This window comes from Xenopus laevis, chromosome 2L (genome assembly GCF_017654675.1).
Source record: "Xenopus laevis strain J_2021 chromosome 2L, Xenopus_laevis_v10.1, whole genome shotgun sequence".
Lineage (NCBI taxonomy): Eukaryota > Metazoa > Chordata > Amphibia > Anura > Pipidae > Xenopus > Xenopus laevis.
The window spans coordinates 81126278-81146701 of NC_054373.1; positions in this window are offsets into that span (position 1 = coordinate 81126278).

Genomic DNA, 20424 nt, shown 5'->3' on the forward strand with positions numbered 1-20424 from the left:
GAGTCACTTTTTTCAAGCAGCATTCATATATTTTACGTAATCCGTATCCACCGCTGTAGTAGTGTATACGTTGGCCTTGTAGGCATTATTTGCACACTGTTTTCTTCAACCCGCCATCGAGCTGTGTGACCTTGTTCACATTTTGTCTAAATATTGATAATATTATCGTCTCTAGAAAAACCACTTGAGTTACTTTTTTTCAAGCAGCATTCATATATTTTACGTAATCCGTATCCACCGCTGTAGTAGTGTATACGTTGACTTTGTAGGCATTATTTGCACAGTGTTTTCTTCAACCCGCCATCTAGCTGTGTGTATTATCGTTTCCAGAAAAACCAACTGAGTTTTTGTTGTTGTTGTTGTTTTTTTAAAAATAATGCCAGGCAAAGGCAAGCCGCCACGCAGAGGCCGTGCTAGGGGCCGTGCTGCTATGCAATCCTGTGGCCCTAGCAAATTGCCCAGTTTTAAAAAGCCAATGACCCTGAACTCCCAAAATGCTGAAGAGGTAGTTGACTGGCTTACACAGCACACCCCATCCTCTACCGTTTCTAACTTTACCACAACATCCTCCTCATCCTCCACTGCTATGGCCACCCCACGTAACACTTCCTCCACCACCGGTGCCCCTTCTTCACTGGGGTCAGAGGAGTTATTTTCCAATGAGTTTCTTGAACTGAGTAATGCGCAACCATTATTGCCAGAAGAAGATGAAGGAGATGAGGACCTTACACCAGATTTAATTCTGGCAGAGAACACGATAGAGATGGACATAATGAGTGATGAGGAGGAGGTCCCCGCTGCTGCTTCCTTCTGTGATGTGTCAGAAGAAATTGATGCATCTGAGGAGAATGATGATGAGGAGATTGATGTTTTGTGGGTGCCTAGTAGAAGAGAGCAAGAGGAGGGTAGTTCAGATGGAGAGACGGAGAGTCAGAGAGGCAGTAGGAGAATAAGACTTAGAAGAAGCAGGGAGGACAGCCCGCAGGGATCAGCAGGGCAACAACATGTATCGGCACCTGTGTTCAGCCGGCCAACGCACCCGCCATTGCCGCCAATACCGCCAACTCCGCCAACTTCTACTGTTACCGCCAGATCGCACACTTCCAAAAAGTCAGCAGTGTGGGATTTTTTTAATGTGTGTGCCTCTGACAAAAGCATTGTAATTTGCAATGAGTGCAGTCAGAAACTGAGCCTTGGTAAGCCCAACAGCCACATAGGTACAACTTCTATGCGAAGGCACATGAGCGGCAAGCACAAAGCACTTTGGGAGCAACACCTCAAAGGCAACAGGCAAACTAAAAGCCACACTCCTTCTGGTCCAGCATCTTACTGCTCTACCTCTGCTCTCCTTGACCCGTCTGAACCACCCTCCACTCCGCCTTCCACCTTGACCACCTGTTCCCATTCCCAGTCATCTGCCACCAGCCAAGTTTCTGTGAAGGCCATGTTTGAGCGTAAGAAGCCAATGTCTGACTGTCACCCCCTTGCCCGGCGTCTGACAGCTGGCTTGTCTGCACTCTTAGCCCGCCAGCTTTTACCATACCAGCTGGTGGACTCTGAGGCCTTCCGCAAATTTGTAGCAATTGGGACACCGCAGTGGAAGGTACCCAGCCGCAATTTTTTTTTCTAAAAAGGGAATACCACACCTGTACCAACATGTGCAGAGCCAAGTTACCGCATCTCTGTCACTTAGTGTTGGGCCAAAGGTCCATATGACTACTGACGCATGGTCCTCCAAGCATGGTCAGGGCAGGTATGTCACCTACACTGCCCACTGGGTGAACTTGGTAATGGCTGGGAAGCAGGGAATGGGTAGCTCAACAACAACAGTGGAGTTGGTGTCACCGCCACGGATTGCACGCGGTTCTGCCACCACCTCTACTCCTCCATCGCTCTCTACCTCGTCTTCTTCTTCTTCTTACTCTGCTGCTGGGTCCTCCTTCTCCTCCTCCACACCTGTGCACCCCCAGCTCCCCCTAGGCTATTCGACGTGCCAGGTACGCCGTTGTCACGCTGTCTTGGGGATGACGTGCCTGGAAAGCAAAAACCATACCGGATCTGTACTCCTGTCATCTCTGCAGTCACAGGCCGATCGGTGGCTGACCCCACACCAACTGATCGGAAAAGTGGTGTGTGACAATGGAAGCAATCTGTTGGCAGCGTTGAGACTAGGCAATTTAACACATGTGCCCTGCATGGCACATGTGTTAAATTTAATAGTCCAACGTTTTGTCTCCAAGTACCCAGGATTCCAGGACGTTCTCACCCAGTCCAGAAAGGTGTCGGCCCATTTCAGACGTTCCTACACAGCCATGGCACGCCTTGCTGACATTCAGCAGCGCTACAACATGCCAGTCAGGCGTTTGATTTCTGACAGCCAGACTCGCTGGAATTCAACGCTCCTTATGTTGGAACGTCTGCTGCAACAACAAAGGGCCGTCAACGAGTACCTTTTTGAACTGGGTGGTAGGACTGGATCTGCACAGCTGGGGATTTTTTTCCCCCGTTACTGGGTGCTTATGCGCGATGCCTGCAGGCTCATGCGACCTTTTGAAGAGGTGACAAATATGGTCAGTCGCACCGAAGGCACCATCAGCGACCTAATACCCTTCGCTTTCTTCCTGGAGCGTGCCGTGCGACGAGTGACAGATGAGGCTGTAGACCAGCGTGACGAGGAGCTGGAAGCGCACGATTTCTGGTCGGAATCACCAGAACGAACCCAGGCACCTGCTGCAACGCAGGGAGAGGTGCCAGAAGTGGAGTCAGAGGAGGAAGGTGGCTTTGTGGAGGAGGAGGAGGAGGACCAACAGGAGCAGGCTTCCCAGGGGGCTAGTGGTGACCTTTTGGGGACCCCTGGTCTTGTACGTGGCTGGGGGGAGGAGACCGTGGATGATGCAGTCCTTGATAATGAGGAAGCGGAGATGGATAGCTCTGCATCCAACCTTGTGAGAATGGGGTCTTTCATGCTGTCATGCCTGTTGAAGGACCCCCGTATCAAGAGGCTTAAGGAGAAGGACCTGTACTGGGTCGCAACGCTACTAGACCCTCGGTACAAGCATAAAGTGTCAGAAATGTTACCAACATACCACAAGTCCGAAAAGATGCGGCATTTACAAACCAGCCTGCAAAACATGTTGTACAATGCTTTTAAGGGTGATGTCACTTCAGGAACTCATCAACATTCCAGGGGCAGAGGTGCCAGTAATCCTGCCACGAGCACACCTGCAAGGACAAAGCCCTTTGGCCAGTCTGTAACGTCAGACATGCAAATGTTTTTCTGTCCAAGGCAGCGCCACAACCCTTCTGGATCCACCCTCAAAGAACGCCTCGACCGGCAGGTAGCGGACTACCTGGCATTAACTGCAGATATCGACACTCTGAGGAGCGATGAACCCCTGGACTACTGGGTGCGCAGGCTTGATCTGTGGCCAGAGCTGTCACAATTTGCCATGAACCTCTTGTCTTGCCCAGCCTCAAGTGTGCTCTCAGAAAGGACCTTCAGTGCAGCAGGAGGGATTGTAACTGAGAAGAGAACTCGCCTAGGTCACAAAAGTGTCGATTACCTGACCTTTATTAAAATGAATGAGGGGTGGATCTCGGAGGGTTACTGCACGCCGGAAGACTTGTTCTGACTTCTATGCAGCTGTCCTTCTCTTCAAGCCTCATGACTCCACACACAGCTGTCCTTTAGCGTCCTCCTCCTCCCTCCGCCACCGTTACAAACTAGGGTGCAAACCCTACTGGTTTAATTTTTTCTGGCCTCTGTGCTTCAGTGGCTGCAACCAAAAAAACTGGGCAAACAATGTCTACAAGGTCAACGTATGGCAAAAAATGACTATTTTCAGCATTTATATGGCATATTTTTTCTGGCAACTGTGCTTCAGTGGCTGCATCCAAAAAAATGCATATTTTCTGCATTTATATGGCATAATTTTTCTGGCCTCTGTGCTTCAGTGGCTGCAACCAAAAAAATGCATATTTTCTGCATTTATATGGCATAATTTTTCTGGCCTCTGTGCTTCAGTGGCTGCAACCAAAAAAATTTATATTTTCAGCATTTATATGGCATAATTTTTCTGGCAACTGTGCTTCAGTGGCTGCGACCAAAAAAATGACTATTTTCAGCATTTATATGGCATATTTTTTCTGGCCTCTGTGCTTCAGTGGCTGCGGCCAAAAAAACTGGGCAAACAATGCCTACAAGGTCAACGACGTTGACCTTGTAGGCATTGTTTGCCCAGTTTTTTTGGCCGCAGCCACTGAAGCACAGAGGCCAGAAAAAATATGCCATATAAATGCTGAAAATAGTCATTTTTTGCCATACGTTGACTCAACGTATATGGCAAAAAATGACTATTTTCAGCATTTATATGGCATATTTTTTCTGGCAACTGTGCTTCAGTGGCTGCGACCAAAAAAATGCATATTTTCTGCATTTATATGGCATAATTTTTCTGGCCTCTGTGCTTCAGTGGCTGCAACCAAAAAAATTTATATTTTCAGCATTTATATGGCATAATTTTTCTGTCAACTGTGCTTCAGTGGCTGCGACCAAAAAAATGCATGTTTTCTGCATTTATATGGCATAATTTTTCTGGCCTCTGTGCTTCAGTGGCTGCAACCAAAAAAGTTTATATTTTCAGCATTTATATGGCATAATTTTTCTGTCAACTGTGCTTCAGTGGCTGCGACCAAAAAAATGCATATTTTCTGCATTTATATGGCATAATTTTTCTGGCCTCTGTGCTTCAGTGGCTGCAACCAAAAAAATTTATATTTTCAGCATTTATATGGCATAATTTTTCTGGCAACTGTGCTTCAGTGGCTGCGTCCAAAAAAACTGGGCAAACAATGTCTACAAGGTCAACGTATGGCGAAAAATGACTATTTTCAGCATTTATATGGCATATTTTTTCTGGCAACTGTGCTTCAGTGGCTGCGTCCAAAAAAACTGGGCAAACAATGCCTACAAGGTCAACGTATGGCAGTTGTTTAAAGAGAACAGTAGATTACTAGCCAGCAAAGCTACCTAAGCTAAAATGTCCCTCAAATCCCTGCAGACTTCTGTCCCTCCAATACAGAGCAGTATCAAGCAGATTACTAGCCAGCAAACTTACTATCATCTGTCCCTGAAATCACTAACAGCTCTCCCCCTACACTATCTCTTCCAAGCACACACAGGCAGATTTTTCAGATACATTTTTGCCCTTGATCCCCCTCTGGCATGCCACTGTCCAGGTCGTTGCACCCTTTAAACAACTTTAAAATCATTTTTCTGGCCAGGAATGTCTTTTCTAGATGTTAAAGTTCGCCTTCCCATTGAAGTCTATGGGGTTCGCGAACCGTTCGCGAACCGCTCGCGTTTTTGCGCAAGTTCGCGAATATGTTCGCGAACTTTTTTTCCGACGTTCGCTACATCCCTAGTCACTGGACCTGATTTATTAATTGCCTATAGTAATGATTAATAAATCAAGCTTCTCTGTCAGTTGCTGGCAAAGCCCGTTGGATAGTGGCATATGAGACACAGATATGACAGGTGCTTTGCTTGCAGATCGGTTTGAGTTCTGATTCACATTCAGAGCATGCTAGCAGCATGATAGAAAGTTGCAGGCATGGATCCTGATATAGTATTCCACTCACACACGCTTTCTTACTAACAACTGGAGAATCATAGGTTACCTGCTCTTTATATAGACTTAAAGCAGAGAATGTCACAGAAATAGCATGGATAAAACTGAGGCTATGTAGAAAATAAGTTGAGGAAATATATGCAATGGCATTTATGACTATTTTAAGACAGTTTTCTGATCGTATAAAGCAGGGCTGTCCGACTGGACACCCACCAGTTAGCCAGATGTGGCTCTCCAATGGATTTATATGGCTCTTAGTCTGCTCAAAAACTCTGTAGAGTTTACTGTATGACATGATCATTTTAATTTAATCCGGCATCTTCATATGCTCTATGAGAAATATCCAGTTTACCACATGTAATAAACTGACCAGAAGCAGAAATGTTGGCTTTATTTTTGGACACAAATTTAGTTAATTATACCCTGTTATTGTTTATTTTTCAGTTTATTGTTATAAAGTGTATTGTTAGGATGGTTGCATATTATTCAGTTGTTATTAATCCCAATTTACTGGATGATGGAGGAATAAGCATTTCATAATACACCATGCAACTTGTCTTTATTAGAAATCCAATTTCTTCTACAATCCATCCTATTGTTTAGATGCCATTCTTTGCCAAGGCATTTTCCAGCTGGTTGAATCAATATCTGACATGACACAACACAATTTTGAATGGCTAATAGCTGCTTGTATGTAAGAACCTTAAACACCTATGGTGTGGTACAATTATATGCAGCATGGCAACTTGTGTAATGTGAGATATCTTAACAGCATAGGTCCCCCAAACTCTAGTCATGGAGTCATTATTCATGCTCGATGAAATGGGCTGCATTCCAAAAATTGGGAATTTGAAAGCCTGTTTTTATTTTAAATATATCTTTTTTCCTTCTTTGTGTTTTCTTTGTTGGTGAAATCAGTGAAATCAAGCCTATAAACAAGGAGGAACACTCGTATAACAGCTTTCCTGAGTGCAGATAAAGACGTTTATATAATGGCAGGACAGAGTACCACACTCATCAATATTGTGTGCAAAAATGCAATTAAGACAAAATCCAAAATGTTGAAAATAAGTATTTATCAACATTTTTTAAAAGACTGCTCTCACTTTACCTGGTTTATATATTAGTGCGTTGGGTTATGGCTGTAAACCTTACTTTTATCAAGACACCTGCAAGCCCATGAGCAGAGCATTTCCATTTGCATTTGTCCTGTTGTGGCCGATGCAATGCATGCAAATTATTTTAAATAACTGCAGCATTTGATAAACTCTAATTGGCTGCTTCCAATTAAAATAGCCAGTTGTGCTAGAATTCCACGTTCATAGAAAAAGCTATAGATATTTCATACAGATTTTCTGAACTTTGTGAGTTACAATTAGATATTTATTACGTGGACTGTTTTCATTGTAACAGGAGGAGGTAAAACAATAAAGTTTGATTTGAAGGATCACCCTTTTTTAATTAAAAGTAATATGTATTATATGTGTCCCAGCTAAATAAAAAGATGTGTCTTATACATTTAAGAGGCATTTAATTTCCCCATGCCAATGTGTTCTATGTAGAACAAAGGAGTTGGCACTGTCCTATTACTATTGAAGAGAAAATAGACTATGGACCAAAATAGGTCAAGAGTGGTACTGTAAATTACTATTAAAACCTCTGAAATGTCCTATGAATGAAGAGAAAGTCTGAGAAACCAGTGCTGTCCAAATGGTAGCCCTCAGGCCGTATCTGGCCCATGACCCCCCTTGTGTGGCCCCCACATGAAAATCTGCCTGCTGTGATTCCTTAGCCTCGTGTAAACTTTAAAAGGTATCAGTACTGAGATTAACTGGCCCTTGCATTGTTTACACCTCAACAGGGTTGGACTGGGCCAACGAGACACTAGGAAAAAAAATTGTCAATACCATTGAGCGTCCTGTCTATTGCGCATGTGCGTCACGGCTATTGTGCACGTGCGGTGCGTTCGTGGAGGTGTGTATCCTGGGCAGAGGTCTGCCGTTCAGGAGGGGGCCTGCAGGTACTGCCAGGAGGAGGCCCCTGAGACAGCAGCTCACAGTGGGCCCCAGGCCTCCTGCAGACAGTAAACTCTTGCATTGTTCACACCTGTAACACCTCTATTATTCACACCCCTTATGCCCTGTACTGTTCACACCTTTTACCCAGACTGAAAGTGCTCACATTGTTCACCTATCCACACCTCCTACAAACTGTTAGAGGAGCACCAGCATTATGTTGCTGTATGTAGCACAATATTTAACTGATAGATTTCCTTGTCTCCTGCTTTCTGCTATTCTGCTTTCTCTAAGATCCTCCTTTGTTTCATACTCTGCCTGTCCTATGCTCCCTGTGTGTGCCATACTCTGCCTGCCCTATGCTCCCTGTGTGAGCCTGGTAGGATTTTTTTGTTAGCATTTGGAAATTGTTGTTAGGGACCCCTAAGGTGTTTAATCATGTGGTGGGGGTTGCTGTGTTATGCACAGGGGAGAAGGAGGCATATGGATTTAAGGGTACCGTATATACTCGAGTATAAGCCGAGGTTTTCAGCACCCAAAATATGCTCAAAAAGTCTACTGCGGCTTAAAGGAGAAGGAAAGGTTAAAACTAAGTAAGCCTTATCAGAAAGGTCCATCTAAATATACCAGTAAACCTCCAAAGTAGTGCTGCTCTGAGTCCCCTGTCAAAAGAAACACTGCATTTCTTTCCTTCTATTGTTTACACATGGGCTTCTGTATCAGACTTCCTGCCTTCAGCTTAAACCTCATTGCCCTGGGCAAGAGCATGCTCAGTTTGCTCCTCTTCCCCACCCCCTCCCTTCTCTACTGTAATCTGAGCCCAGAGCAGGGAGAGACTCAGGCAGGAAGTGATGTCACACCATGTTAATACTGCAGCTCCTATCCTTAACAAACAGAGAGTTTCTAGAGCTTTTTACTCAGGTATGGTAAAACATTCTACAGAATAAATATAGCATTCTAGCTTGCACTATTGCAGCTAATCTATTGGCAATAAAATGCCTCCGTAGCTTTCCTTCTCCTTTAAAGCCGAGTCAGTGCTGAAAAACTAGGCTTAGACTCGATTTTGGAATCTACAACTGGGAAAGACAGCAGGGTTCGCGCCACCCCCCTCCTCTCCTCTAGACCTGCGGTTTACTTACCGCTGTGATCTCTGGCAGGCCCAGAGGGGGAACGTGCCACTGTTTCATTCGTCAGGCTTGGGCCTTTGGTGCGGTGCTGCCTGGGTCATGTTCTTGGGGGGTGCTGCTTGCGGTGGGGGGGCGCTGCGGCACACTCTGCGTGGTGAGGGCACGGTCCCTCCTTTGGTCCGGGGGTGGGGCTTCCCTTCGGTGGCGCTGCCCGGTGTGGCCTGTTTCGCGGTGAGACTGGTGGCGGCTGTGTGTGGGGTGGGTTGGCCGGGAGATCGTGCGGGGACTCCCTGCCGTGCTCTGTGTTGCTGGGCATCGTGTTGTGCATGTTGGCGGTCAGGGGCTGTACTTTGCAATCACGCTACCAATTACCCAACGTTCCAGCGCGGATCACTTCCACAATAACGTCACAGCCTCAAACTCAATCTGAGTTGCTGCTCTTAAAAGGGCAACACTAGTTCTTAAAGAGGAAATGCCGCCAGGGTTAGTCAAGAAGCTGGTACAGTGAGTTTTAGGTTTGGACGTTGGTAGAGTAATTCTAAAAATGTAGCAGGCTATTGATTTTCTTTTCTTGTCTTCAGAAAGGAAATCAACTCATATAGTTGAATCAAAAATAGCTTAACCCTTGGCCCTTTTCCCATAACCTCTAAACATAACTGGCTATAACAATTATTTAGAATAAAAAATGCCTGTTATTACAGCATTGAAAAATCTCAGTTTACCTGCTGCATTTCTCACCCTAGACTAATACTCGAGTCAATAAGATTTCCCAGTTTTTGTAAGTAAAATTAGGTACCTCGGCTTATACTCGGATCGGCTTATACTCGAGTATATATGGTATGTCTTAATCTGACTTAAATTTTCCCATATGAGTGATGAGTGATATCCCTGCAGTGAACAGTGTGGTGTGGTGTGCTACCACCATTAAATGTTCTTGTGGTAACATGGGAGTGGCTTAACGTAGGTGCAGTTTAAAAGCAGGGAGTGGTAAAGACTGGCTTCCATTATCGGCCCTCCACCACATAGGCGAGGAAAATTTCGGCCCTCGGCACCACAGAAGTTGGACAGCACTGATCTAAATAATTCTCTACAACTGAACTTAATACTTATAATGTGATACAGATGTACAAAATAGAATCAGGGTCAAAGGGACAGGATCAAACTATACTCATGAAAATCTATAGGCCTGCACAGATTGTGTACAAAGACCATTGTTTGCATTTGAAGCACATATTGTGTTCACTTGTGCACAAAGGAACAGTTTTTGCAGAACTTGACAGTTGTATCAGTGACAACAGATTGAAGATTGGCATGTGCCAAATCTTTAGGAGCTTTCTTTCTCAGATATTTACAGGTGTCAAGGTAAAATTTTATGGAAGCGGTTTAAAAAATGTCCAATGTAAGTTGATATGAAGCAATGTTATAACTAACCCATATGTATTATAAACCAACACAAATCCCACTGAAATTATTTATTATATGGTAAAGTTATTTAAATCTGAGTTTGACTTTACATTATTTCTTTTGTAGGATACATAATGCCATATTTCCAAGTCAGTCAGTTTTCATACTCCCGCTACTGCATGTTATGAGTGCACTGCTTCATGGACTGGTCAATGATTTTGTTTTTGGACAGTATAAAGAAACACTGGGCCTACTGAATATAACTTTATTACAGGTGTGTACTTTCTGTATCAGTTCTGTTCAACTTTTTATATGTTTTCATTTGATTATTTGTCATACCGCACATTTGAGGGCTGGATCATATTTCATATATCATATTAAAGGGGTAGTTCACCTTCCAACACTTTTTTCAGTTTAGTTTAGTTCAGAATCTGAACCTGGATTTCTGAGTAGTGATGAGCAAAAATTTACCAAGTTTCGCTGTGAAAACGACTCCCATAGACTGTAATGGGTGAAAAAATGTGTCACACAATTTGTTGCATGCCAAAAAATTTTTGTTGCCCATAGACTTCAATGCATTTTGGCAACATTTTGCAGTTTCATGAATTTACGGGTCAGATTCGCCCATCACTATTACTTCGGATTCAGGGGTAGAAAATGTAAATTTTGGAAAAACAGTTAAAAAAAAACTTGAAAGGCAAATGAAAAAAGATTTATATATGATGAACGATCTGATAATGACTGAACTGAGAAAAAAAGTGTTTGACAGGTTAAAAATTATATTATACATAGAGGTCTGCAGAGCCATTGATGACGAAAACTGGGGCCATACAAATCCCTTATTTGACCAATCTGACACCAGGCCTACAGTTAGAAAACCATTTTCTATAAGATATGATATTATTATAGTATTGAAACACCTTATATAAAGTGTTTTCTGTTTTACTTTATCATTTTTTGAAACAAACTGCTGACTGGAAAAAGCAACTAAAAGCAAACAAATCAACTGAAAAGGATAAGTATTTGCTATTAACTGCTATTTTATAGTAAGATTTTATATTTAAATACTGTGGTTAAGTTTTTGATTGGTTTTGATTTGGTTTTTTTTTTCTGTCTTGGGTGCTTAATATCAAAGTTTGGTGTGTTAGTGTGCTTGTCACAACTTGCTTTACTTTGCAGTTAGTTTTCCCTCCGTTCGAGGGGGTGGGGTTTAATTAGTTGCACCTGAACAGACTCTATAAATAGAACCCCTGGGACTCCAGTGGAGCTTGCTCTAGTGTTAGCTTCTCTTAAGTCTTTGCTCTTTAAGTGGGGGATCTGTTATTGGAGTTACAAACACCGGAGTTAAGTGGGGATCTGTAAGTGGAGTTACAAACACCGGAGTAAAGTGGGGGATCTGTAAGTGGAGTTACAAACACCAGAGTTAAGTGGGGGATCTGTAAGTGGAGTTACAAACACCGGAGTTAAGTGGGGGATCTGTAAGTGGAGTTACAAACACCGGAGTTTCAAACTAAAGGAGGTTCAAACTAGGTCAAAAATTTGTTCTAAACCTAATTTTTATTTTATTTTTTATTCCTGTTTTGATCTGTAACTGGGATAATGAGTGCTAGCAAGATTGAAGGTCTGACTCAGTGCACAATCTGTCATATGTATGCAGATTTGGAACAAGAGATCCAAAATACTTACCTCTGTGGTGGTTGTGAGCAAATTGCCACTTTGGAGGCTCGAGTTAGAGCACTAGAGCAACAAATTGCAACACTGCGGTCAATTGACAATCTTGAAAGGAGTCTCTTGCTCACTGAGCAGGACCTAGCGGGGTCAGATAGTTTGGGGGGAACAGAACAGCAGCAGGATATTGAGGCAGCTAGCTGGGTGACAGTTAGAAAATCTAAGGTGGGCAAAAGGAAAATGGAGGCTGATCCAGAACTTATACATCGCAACAAATTTGCCAGATTGTGTGATGATGATGGGAGTATGAACTCTGGATTGGCAATTCTAGATGGGGCTGATCTCTCTAATAGCCGGGAGACCAGTTTCTCTAGTAATGGTGGGGAGGAGAGGAGTGTGTTTGTTTGTAAAGCCTGAATTAAAGCCATGCGCTAAAGAAATAACCATTGCTGGCACTGGTGAGGGTGTAGAATCCCTCTGGGTAGAGATTTTGACTGGGCAAAAGTTTACAAAGAGAATTATCATTGGTGTATGCTATACCTCGTATAAGTGACGAGTATGAAGCCCAGCTACTCTTGCAGATACAAGCGGCTTCACAGCTGGGTCAAGTTGTTGCTATGGGTGACTTCAATTATCCAGACATTGACTGGGGTAATGGGGTTGCCAAGACAGAAAAAGCTAGTAGGTTTGTAAATATGCTGAATGACAACTTTTTATTCCAGCTCGTTCAAGAACCTACTAAGAATAACTCACTTTTGGACCTTGTAATAACTAATAATACTGAACTCATCTCTAACATTTGTGTGGTTGAGCATTTAGGGAATAGTGATCATAACATGGTCTCCTTTGAGATTCTGTAGCAGAAGCAATTCTATAAGGGAGTAACTAAAACACTAAATTTCAGACGTGCAAACTTTGACAGTATAAGGGCATCTCTGCAACATATTAAGTGGGAAAGAAATGCTTTTCACAGGGTTAAACACGGAACACAAATGGGAAGTCTTTAATATGCTGCTTAATAAAGTATATTCCACTTGTAAGCAAGGAACGACGTTGCAGTGATGGTGTTGAGGTGGGTAAGAAAAGACGTGCTTTTAAGGCTTTCAAGTTAGCTCGGACAGCCAAATCATTTATAAGGTACAAGGAGGCCAATAAATCATGCAAAGAAGCTATAAGGCAAGCTAAAATTGATATGGAAAAGGATATTGCAGCAAGCAGTAAAAAGAATCCAAAATTATTTTTTAAATATGTTAATAGTAAAAAAAATGAAGCAGGAAGGAGTGGGACCTTTAGTTTCAGAGGTGGGTCAGCTGGTTGATGAAAACAAATTAAAAGAGCAGATTCTGAATTCATATTTTTCGTCTGTCTGCACAAATGAGGAACCAGTTATTGAAGGTTTCTTTCTTAATAGTCCCAATTCTAGTAATACAACTAATGATGCATGGTTCACACATGAGGAAATTCAAAAGAGACTAGAACATATTAAGATAAACAAAGGTGCTGGGCCAGATGGTATTCATCCCAGGGTACTTAGCGAGCTTAGCTCTGTGATTACCAAACGTCTTTACTTAATTTTTCAGGATTCACTTAAGTCTGGCATAGTGCCGAGAGGCTGACGAATTGCTAATGTGGTGCCTCTATTCAAAAAAGGATCCCGTTCTCAGCCTCAAAATTATAGGGCAGTTAGTCTGACGTCAGTAGTAGGAAAGCTTTTTGAAGGGTTATTAAAGGATAAGATACTGGACTTTATAGCAAATCATAATACTATGAGTGTATGCCAGCATGGTGTAATAGATCTTGCCAGACTAACTTAATTTCTTTTTATGAGAAGGTAAGCAGGGACCTCGATTCTGGGATGGCAGTGGATGTGATTTACTTAGACTTTGCTAAAGCATTTGATACAGTGCCACACAAAAGGTTACTGGTTAAATTAAGGAATGTTGGCCTGGAACATAGTATTTGTACCTGGATAGAGAACTGGCTAAAAGATAGACTGCAAAGAGTGGTGGTAAATGGAACATTTTCTAATTGGACCAGTGTTGTTAGTGGAGTACCACAGGGCTCTGTACTAGGTCCCTTGCTTTTCAACTTGTTTATTAATGACCTGGAGGTGGGCATTGAAAGTACTGTTTCTATTTTTGCAGATGATACTAAATTGTGCAGAACTATAGGTTCCATGCAGGAAGCTGCCACTTTGCAGAATGATTTGTCTAAGTTGGAAAACTGGGCAGCAAACTGGAAAATGAGGTTCAATGTTGATAAATGCAAGGTTATGCACTTTGGCAAAAATAATATAAATGCAAGATATACACTAAATGGCAGTGTGTTGGGAGTTTCCTTAAATGAGAAGAATCTAGGATTTGTAGATAACAAGTTGTCTAATTCTGGGCAAATAAAGTTCTGTCTTGCATAAAAAAGGAGATTAACTCAAGGGATGAAAACATAATTATGCCTCTTTATAGGTTCCTGGTAAGGCCTCATCTGGAGTATGCAGGTGTGAAAGATTTAAATTATGAGGGTAGACTGTCAAGGTTGGGGTTGTTTTCTCTGGAAAAAGGGGCTTGCGAGGGGACATGATTACACTTTACAAGTACATTAGAGGACATTATAGACAAATAGCAGGGGACCGTTTTACCCATAAAGAGGATCACCGTACCAGAGGCCACCCCTTTAGACTAGAAGAAAAGAACTTTCATTTGAAGCAACGTAGGGGGTTCTTCACAGTCAGGACAGTGAGGTTGTGGAATGCACTGCTGGGTGATGTTGTGATGGCTGATTCAGTTAATGCCTTTAAGAATGACTTGGATGATTTTTTGGACAGACAGAATATCAAAGGCTATTGTGATACTAAACTCTATAGTTAGTATAAGTATTGGTATATATAATTTGTGTGAAGGTAGGGAGGGGTGTGTGTATGGATGCTGTGTTGTCATTTGGAGGGGTTGGACTTGATGTATTTTTTCAACCCGATTTAACTATGTAACTGTATATAGTTTTCAAAAGTCTGCTTAGTTTCAATTTATATTTGGATAAACAAAACTTTGCTGTCTCAAGCTTTACTATCATCAACATTAGCCAGGTTAAACTGCTTCCAAATATTGTCTCCAAGCAAAACATAATCTGTTAATGAAAGAAAACTGTAACTAAAACCACCATTACAATAAGAACAATCAACTTATAAAAACAATATAAAATATATCCCTTAGTAACCATTCTCACCAAGATATGACTGACAAAAATGTGTTTTTTGCTGAAAGCAGTACACAGTCTATAAATGAAATTAAGAAAAACCACAATACACTATGGGGCAGATTTATCAATAGTGTGAAATTAGGGCAAGTAGGGAAGACGGAGAGTTGGGTCTGCTGCTCTCAGCCTGAAGGGTAGACTGTCAAGGTTGGGATTGTTTTCTCTGGAAAAAGTTTATAAAACTTTATAGAGCACTGGTAAGGCCCCATCTAGAATATGCCATACAGTTTTGGTCTCCAGTGCTCAAACAGGACATTATTGAATTAGAGAGGTTCCAGAGAAGGGCAGCTAAGCTGGTAAAAGGTAACGGAAAATCTTAACTATGAGGAAAGACTGGCCAAATTGGGGATGTGCAAACTGGAGAAGAGGCGCTTAAGGGGTTATATGATAACTATGTATAATAAACATATAAGGGGATCATATAATAATCGTTCAAATTTACCAGTAGGTCTTTCCAGCTGACACAAGGTCACCCATTCTGATTAGAAGAAAAGAGGTTCCGCCTAAATATTCGAAAAGGCTTTTTTACAGTGAGAGCTGTGAAGATGTGGAATTCTCTCCCTGTCGTACAGGCTGATACATTAGATAGCTTTTAAAAGGGGTTGGATGGCTTTTTAGCAAGTGAGGGAATACAGGGCTATGGGAGATAGCTCATAGTACAAGTTGATCCAGGGACTAGTCCAATTGCCATTTTCAGGAAGGAATTTTGTCCCCCCCCTCTGAGGCAAATTGGAGAGGCTTCAGATGGGAGTTTTTGCCTTCCTCTCTGGATCAACTGGCAGTTAGGCAGGTTCAAAGGTTGAACTTGATGGACGTGTGTCTTTTTTTAACCTAACATACTATATTACTATGTTAGAATGGGGATATTAATGGGATAGGGGTTGTTCTTTTATTGCCAGCTGCCTCCATTTCTAATAAAAGGCACTTAGTTTGATTAGGAGTAAACATAGCAAATTATATGCATGCTTTTAAACAGGTGACCAGTAAATGATATATGCTGATTGGTTGCTCTTGGTGATAAAACCAGTAACTCTGCTCTTTATATTACATAGAGAAGTCACATAAGTACATACAGGATACATTGAAAACCCTGCAGTTAGGCTTTATTGGCATTTTAGTCAGCCCAGGCAAGTGTGGTGCCATATTTATAGTTGTCACAGACAGAAAAAGATTTGATTGCATTATAAACTATATTTTGTGTCACCTTGGATGGTATTGTCTGGTAATGCAATAAAATAGCTGACTGTGTATTCCAAGAAGATACTGTATGATCTTGACGATACCCGCAGACAGGAATAGCAAAAAGTAAATTATACTAATTAACATTAAAACACATGCACACAAGTTTCTTTGCTTAGTATTTTGGGTGATTGTACATCCTTCATTCTTCTGTGCTAACTGGTTCAATCACTTTATTTCTCCCTTTTCCACGTGCAATGAATTAAAGCAATCAACCCTGTGCTTACTTCCAATTTATAAATCATTTGTGCTGTTTTTCTAGGCATTTGTATCTCATTAGAGGGCTGTACCCAAATTAACTGCACATGCTCAGGGACACGTGGTTCTTAATGTCCATTTAGTGCAGTGGGAAACTATAACTGATCCCATATATTCCACGTTACTTAATAATTAAAGTCCTCCTGCGCTCTGTGTATCAGTTGTGCTAAAAGTAGAAGCAACCTAGTAATGTCATTATTTCTTTTTGAATCTGGGTGTCCAGTTTTGCAAATGATGCTGTAATTGCTATGCTGTGCATATTTGTTAGTGTATTTCACCACCCAGTGAGCCTCTGGATAGAAATCACTGACAGAGTAAAGTATCATCAGCAGGGGAACAGGAGTCCCGAGCTGTCACTGCCTTATATATAGGCTAGGCTTTGTGCAGATATATTAGGCAAGATCATTTGATACAACTGCTTGCATGCACATTTGGATCAAACAATGCCCTCAGACATTTCCTCTAATGATATATATTGAAGTCTGATGTGATCTCTCTGTGCATCATGCAGCAACTTTGGTGCAACAGAAAAAGCATGTAATTGAACTCTCTAAAATGAATCTGAAATAAGTGGATGAGATTTCTGAGTAGCTGGATCCAGTTTCGTATGCGAATAACCGTGCAGTCTTATCTTGCATGCCAAACGGAACTCTGCACAAGGCCAAAAGGGTAACTGTCTCCAATCTTAGAAATTGCGTTTTACATAAAATGTATTAAAAAGTTACGTGACCGATGCGTTCCTGTTTTGGGTTGGTTTACCACCCCTAAATATTATCCTGTACTGTAGACTGTCTCCCCCTGTCTTTGAGGAGTAATGTTTACAATAATTTCAGGATATTATTGAACCATAAAAACTAAAAAAAAGGGAAATAGTTTGCAACCTTTCCTGCCATATTCCACTTTCTAATTCCCAGGGTAGGATCAATGCATAGGCTACCCTAAAGGAATAGCCTAGGAGCCCGGTATGACCAGGGGCCCATTTCTATGTTCTTTTGTTTTAATATTTCTTTTTATTTTGCTGCTGGGTCTGTCATTCATACCTGCTGTGAGAACAGGGGAGTCAAGGCACGTGACATGTCCAGATGCATGCCAAACCTGATCCACCGTAGAGAGCTCAGGTCCATGCATCAGGACCTAGCAGTCGCCTAGAAGGGGCCCTGTTGGATGTAGCCTAGGGTCATCTTCAATTATTTGAAGCTAAGCATTTGAAGGAAAAGAAAAGTCTCAATTACTTGGGGGGTGCTAAAATTTAAGCAGCCCCTAATGATTGTATACACTTACCTGATACCTGGGCTGGTGCTCCCATCAGCAGGACACAGCAGGACACAGCAGGCCCCAGCGAGCACAAAGCACAATTCTCTTCTTCCATTTCTTCCATTTCGGGTGCGCATGCACAGTAGAGTAGAAAGCCAAAAGACAGTAGAAGCAGGAAGAGGATCATTCCTTGGTGCAACCAGTGATTGTTGACTTCCCTTCATATGAAGTACAATATAAATGCCCATTAGTAAGAGAGACAGATGATAGAATAGAATTTTTTTTGTCCTTTTGAGTTTTTGATCTCCGAGCTTTTTAATAAATAAGTGCATATATGAGTTTTACATGTTTTCGATTGTGAGACAAGTGTTTTATTCCAGTATCTTATAAACATTCAACTACAAGCTACTATACCACCTTCAGTTTCTCAAGTAACCCCCCCAGCATAGGAGCCCCTATTTACACTGTTTATTATTTACATAGTAATCAAGGCTTCTGAATATTTAGCTGAAAGCTCATGTCTGACACATTTGTCTGAGCCCTGCTCAATGTTGCTAATATTTTAGAGCACATCACTGATTATTATTTTTTATTATTATTTTTATTATTTTCTTTTGTAACAAATGCATTTGGTATAGACATTACATTAGGAAATGCAATGACTGGTATCTTTTATATCGATTGGCAGTATACCCTGTTTAGCTTGGGTTGCTCTGTGTCAATACATGAATGAATATGGGTTAATTTCTTTGCTTTGATAGAGACCGAGTAAGAAAGGAAAGAAACGCAGCCTAGCTGTGTGGTCTCGCTCACACTGTTTCTAAGCACATTTTGATAACAGAAGCCGTGAGCAAAGATGAAAGACCCTTGCATGTTCGCAGTATGGTATTTTGTTTAATGCTTGTCTTCTTGCCGGGATAAAAAATCGGCCTTTTTATATTCTGTAACTTTGTCAGTGCTGGAAGGAAATGAAGCAGAGTTAGGATTGTCCATTTCAAGCTTCCCACAAAGCAAAATATTTCCACCTTAGAGGCCTTCAAAATGGAGGGAACCAGAGCACTTTAGAAAGGAAGATCTGTGCCTACAAATAAGTCTTCAGTAGCGCCCCATCTTTTTTTTCTGATTCACAACACATGCTGCTCTCAGTTATCTGAGCTTAGGGACCAATTCACGATATACTTGGCAGCTTTAAAAGCAGTTCCATTTGCATCAGAATGTAATAATCAGCAAGGGAGATGCACCCAGTGCTAGTTACATTACTGATAATTAGCCCTGAAGCATCAGCTTCTATGACACATTTTCTGCTTTATGATTTGCAACAATGCCTAAGCTTAGCAGCTGCCCAGATCATGCTGAGCATGTGCAGAGCCACTGGCACTCCTACGAAAATCCAAATTGAAGCTCCTGTAAGCACCTATGAAGGCAGTGATCATTACTATTATAGAGATGCTGAAACTTTAAAGTGGGGCAGTAAGTTCAGTTTATTAAATACATATTTCCAACAATATGTGTTAGGGTTTAGTTCTCCATTGAACTACCATATCCAGCATTGACTGAAAGCAGATTGAGGTCATCGGGTTGATTCTCCAGAATGTTGCAAAATATTGATTAAATACCACAAGGTGTGTGGGCACCATGTCTCTCATGTAGCTTACCTTGTGAGATGTACAGAGCAGATAATAGTTTGCATTACTATGTAGTCTGAGGACAAACAGGTGTCAAGATTAAGTCAAGAATATTTAGGTACTATATAATACCACTTTAATTTTCTTTGCACATGATCAAGCAGAAGTGCATTGTATAATGTGTTATAATGTGTGTTATAATGTGTTTAATGTGTAATGGTTTTTATGCCTTCAAAAGAATATACACTTAAATACAGCCCCAGGTGTAAAAGAAGATTGAGTAAAAAAGAATGAATGACGAATGAGTTAAAAAACAGAACTACTGACTTATCTGGATATGAGCCGATACCATGCAGTTATTAATTGCATTACAATACAACCACTGTCATTTGTGAGACTGGTATTCTGCAATGGTGGTCCATTCAGTACTGAATGGGTAAGAAGAGAGTGACTGTATCAAGCTCTTTATGGAAGGAAGTTTGTGTAAATAAGTGTGCTTGAAATAATTACAGAGCAAGTCAAGGAGCAGACACCCTGAGTTAATTTTAAGTCAGCGGATAAAGACAGGTTTGCGAAAGACAGGACTTGCCATTTGCTGAGAAGGTGAACGTTGTCAGAAGATGAATGCTATCATATGACAGACGGCGGAGCCCGTGACTCAAAGTGTAAAGAAATAGCATGTGACAACACATACGCTACAGCAGATATTTGTGCGCTACAGACTGGCAAGTGGTAATTCACACAGCAGGCTATCAGCATGTGGCAGAGTCTTGTAGCTTGAAGTGCTAAGTGCAAAGCATCACAGCATTCTCATTGTTTGGGGCCTGTGCGTCTTGGAGAACATCCAGAGCTTTCTCGCACACATTTTAAAGCAGCAGGAGCATTTAAATTATAGAACAGGCAAGCTGTGTCGCTCTCGGCTGACAGAGGATGCTGGAAGTTGTAGTTTGGCAAC